The sequence below is a fragment of the Arachis duranensis genome, chromosome 10 (genome assembly GCF_000817695.3).
Source record: "Arachis duranensis cultivar V14167 chromosome 10, aradu.V14167.gnm2.J7QH, whole genome shotgun sequence".
NCBI classification, from domain to species: Eukaryota; Viridiplantae; Streptophyta; class Magnoliopsida; order Fabales; family Fabaceae; genus Arachis; species Arachis duranensis.
The window spans coordinates 1,294,334-1,299,553 of record NC_029781.3 but is presented as its reverse complement, the minus strand read 5'-3'; positions in this window follow the sequence as shown (position 1 = coordinate 1,299,553).

The window sequence follows — 5,220 nt, the reverse complement described above, 5'->3', positions numbered from 1 at the left end:
TGACCCTCTACAGCTTGCACTTTGAAGAAATAATTTTTGAAGTCATGGAAAGATTCATCAAAAAGGGTGAAAACTCTCCGACCTTGTATGGCTCGGAAAGACACCCACTGTTGCTTATTGTTTAGCCCACTAAAGGGTTTGGTCATATGAAAAAGATAGAAAAAAATCTTCAAAGAGGTTGGGAACTCCAAAGCATGGCTAATAAATTGATAAATTTTCAAAAAACCCCAAGAGTTGGGGTGAAGCTGAGTAGGGGCAACTCAACAGTGATGCAAAACAGACATCTCGAAATCTGAAAAAGGAAGAAAAACACCCAAACGGGTGATCATACACTCATACATAAAGAAAAAATGAGGGGCCGCCTCATCGCCCCTCCCAAAACAAACCCGGTCTTCTGGACCCGGGACCACCAACTCATACTTCGGCTCGTCTTCCTCAGAGGTACAAATTTTGTGGCGAGTACAAAAATGAGTGATAAACTCGGTATCGACCAAAGGTTCCTCCACTAGGACCGTGACATCAACCCACAGAGAAAGAACATCTACAGAAGCCATTTCTTTTCTTAAAAAGGGTGACAAAAACCTACAAAGGGAAAGAAAAGAAAAATAAAAAACACGGTCTCTAAAGGGAGGGAATACGGAACTAAAATCCACAAACCAACCTATCTATCTACAAATAAAAGCATGCAAATATAAGGCATGTTACGAAAGAAGAAAAGATAACCTTTATCCAAAAATGAAGGTTGGAAGAAGCAGAAGTCTCCGAAACACAAGAGCGCAGCACGAACGAAGGAAGAGGAAATTTGAAAAATCGCAGAAACGAAAAATGAAAGAGAGGGAAAGTATTTATAAACATGCTAAGGGACATAATGGTAAAAGCGGGTCAGTCATTAATAAGAATGCACCGTTACCAAGACCTACGCACATCCCTAACGGACACGACGCTTGATTAGACGTAACTGTCAGAACCAAAAGGACACGGAAAGTCACGTCGGTTTCCACATTTTTTTTATATAGAGTCTATTTTTTCTCATTTTTTTTAAAATATTGGTGTTCGACCTTATTGTTTTATATTTTTTAATTTTATTTTTATATAGGTTATTTGATGTCTTAAATATTGACGCTATTTTTCTATAACGATGTTGTTCATAACCTGGCCCAATAATAAAGGCCCAGGATAAAGTGAAAGACCTAATCCAAAGGGTTGGGCCTCACCAGTACCAATCTTCATCCCATGAAGTCGGTACTCACTACGACTTGTTCTAAAGAAGTCGGGCACGAGGGTTAGCTGGCAGATAAACACTCATTCAAATGAGTAACTGCCCCTAGAATCTCTCTAACCACTTTTACGAGCCATATCTTAACCTCCCTAAGATAATGGGACGGTTAACACCCTAAAAATATGGCACTACTCCAACGGTGGTTATTGGTTCACCACTACAAATACACTGACACCCCTCAGGTATCTCTAAGTCCAATACTCTCTAGACCTGCTCACACTCTTGCTAACTTAGGCATCGGAGTATCTTTGCAGGTACCTCCCCCACCATCGGAGTGTCTTTGCAGGTACCACCCCCATCTCCTCATAGAAACAAGTCGGACGGAGGTCCCCGAGTTGCAGACCCATTCGGAATCCTCCTCCTTCACACATTTGGGCCAACCAACGCCATTTAACCCATCAATCTCCGGTTACCCACCGTAACAAATATCAAATTTATGATTTTTATTAATAGTTTTTTATAATTTATTGTCTAATAATTATATGTTCACCATTTATTATATGATAGTAAATATTTTTTAAATCTATTAAAAAATAAAATTTTATTTCTTCCTTTTTTATTTTATCTATTTTTTGTGTTTCAAAATTTATTCGCTATAAAAAATCATATATACTAAAAACAATCTTATTTTTTACCAATTATTCTTTATTCGATAATATTTTTTTTCTCCTATAATGCATTATTTTTACTCTTTGATTTTTTTCCTAAACTATAAAATATTATTATTCTTTATTGTACTCTATCTCTTCTATTTTTTTATTTTGTCCTTATTTATTTAAGTGTTTTTATAATTTTATGTTATAAATTTTATCATTTTTATCTCATACAAGTTAATTTTATCATAATTCTTCATATGTTGAGTCTTCTCAATGTTTAAATTACATTACTTAAGTGCTTACTTTCATTTTTTATTTGGAAAATTAAACCATGAAATAACATCGATGAAGGTTGTTGCACGTCTTCTTCTTCTTTATCTTTTTGACTTACCTCCCTTTTGTAAGGATCAGGATAATTATATATAATGGTGCTTATGCATAAAGAGTAAGTATAAATTATATTCTATATTCTCTTAAAAAAACTTTTATTAACTATCTTGAAATAGAAAAAAAATATTGTGAAAAATTATTTTGGACCAATAAGTCTGTTATTGTTGTGATAATATATTGTGTATTGATCTTATTTTTAATAGTTTTAGTATGTATTTAAACTAATAAAAAATATGAAACCATTTTTAAATACAAATAAAGCTACTTCAACTTAAAAATAAATAAAATATGTTGATAAATTTCAACAAATAACATAATTCGTCGTATTATTTTGATTCTAAAAACAAATATGATATTAGAATATAAAATCTTATTACTGGAATATTGACATAACAGGTAAAAAACACTAGTAATGGTAGGGGAGGTACAGGACTTGTGGAAAAGAATGAAAGAAAATAACTTTTGCTAAGAAATTAACATTAAGAAGAGAGTTTGTTCCTGCTGCCATTAGCAATCACAATGAAATGAATGAATTGAAGTAGTAATTATCCGGAAGCCCAAGCCCACTTGGTTAAAATGTGGTAACGAATTATGTGTCCAGACCAAAAAAAAATTATGTGTTTGAGTGAAGGGTATCTGAAGCATGTGGATGTATCATTTGTATGGAGCTTCCTATATAAACATAACATTATGATTATATATATATATATATCTCGAATGGTCATGACCATTACACCCTTAAATATTGATCCAACATGTCACCGAAACCATAACAACTAGAAGTCTAGAACTACTACTTGGTTTGCACCAGCATTCACTTCAATATTTATCAATTTCATCAGTTTCATGATGAGTTGCAAAGCCAGAAATAATAAGTATGACACAGTACCTTTTCCAAAGCCATACTATTACTATATTAGAAAAAGATGACGTGGACATGTTAGCATGAAAGTAGACCTCTGATTCAAGATCATAATTGTGTAAGCATCACCTTCCAGGTAAGAGAATATTAATAAATGATGAAGAAATAACATAACTATATACTTATAGTGGATTAAATTTAAACTGAACATTTTAATTACAAGTAAAAAAGAGGTGACAAGGTTGTTTTCTAGGGTCAGAGAAACTGAGGTTGCTTACAGGGATGACAATGACCACACCATCCCCCTCGTATTACTGGGAACATTCATTGAGGTTCTGGTTTTCTAGCTCATGGAATAACACAAACCGACAAGGCAAACATCCTTAGAAACTTACATGCTGCTATGTAACATCAGAGAGATTCAATTGGATGAACAATCTGTCACTTTTTAATTTAGATGTGGAAGGGGAACGGTGTAGGATGCAATTCTGGAGTGTATAAGTACTTTACACAATTGTGGTGTTAAAAGTAAAATTGGGACTGTCTGGTTTTTGGTTACATAAATTGGAGGGTCTAATTACCTTTGCAAAATTTAAATTTTCTCTTCCACACTAATCGGACGATCTGATTATTAGGCTTAATTTTTTTATAAAAAAACCGGATGGTCCAATTTCTTTATCTCTCGTTTTAGAAAAAACTGTGCCACATCCATGTCTAACACCCACATTCTCCACAACAAGGCACAACAACACACACATGCTTCTCATATCAAAAAAATGAGCCAGAATCTATACTCTGAAATCTGAATTGACAAATATTAAAATATAGACTAAGCAATTAACTAATCCTAATTATCGTATCATTAGTCATTACTCGTGTCTTTATTTTGTCCTAGTTAGTTCTGTAACACAAGGGAAGAATAATAGTGCAAGCAGTTCTGGTTGTTATGACTTATTTCCCCCACCCACTGTTGCAGATACAGTATTCAATGTGTCAAAAGTTTGCAATTTGAAGGGAAAGATTGTGAATTTCCCATAAGATTCTCTCTCTACCAAAACAAGTTCTGAGGTGTGCATCTTTTTTATGTTGGCAGCAACAAGAGTGGTTGCAGGCATGCTTATTACTACTATCAGAACAGACAGTGCTTTTCCCCCCAAAGGCTGCTACAAACAATAACACTAGTCAGGCCAGGGATAGGACTTTGGACTTGAGACCCTTCTTTTCCCCAAACATGCACATATTCAAATAGTAAAATTTCACAATTGCATCAAAATCCACTCTTAATTCAAGCCACAAGTAATTATACATACTCAGTGGACATCACGAACAAGGCCATTAACTATACTATAATGAGATTAAGTTTCACTAACTATATATGGTAGATATGATGACTAAGACATTCTATGAATGTCAAATTTTTCTTAGATTAAATGTTTAAATTTGTCCCAAACAAATTTTTTGGATAAAATATTTTAGTCTCCAATTTTTATTATTTTAGATGTCTCTAAAAATTATGTTGTAAGTTAGATTAATTCTTTTGTTGTTTTTTAATAAAATTTTTAATATTTGTGTTAAATAAATAAATCTATAACAAATTTATTATAAGAAAATTGAATCAAAAAATATTATTATAAGATAAATTAATTTTTTTTAAAAATAAATTAATCCTCTCAAGAACTTCTAAATTAATGAAATTTTGTTAGAGACTAAAAATATTAAGTTTTTTTTTGGAGGCCAATTTATGTGTTTACTGATTTACTCATCTATAGGTAATTCCTTGAGTTTTCTCATAAGCCATAACATATTTTAGATTTATTTAACAAGTTATGATCATAATGCAAAAGTATAGAAAATTGAACAATTATATGCATAAATTTCCAATAAAACTCAAACTAGAATCCAAACTCAGATATGATGTAAAAAGTACTACACATAAAAGTGAGTTAGAATACTAAATATGAAGGGTAAAAACTACATATAAATTTAATTCATCAATGTGACGAAAACAAATTAAAAGAGGTGAGAATGAAATTTAAAGCTAAGGTAAACAAGATAAGTTGTTGATCCAACCATGATGAGCTTGAGTTTATGCT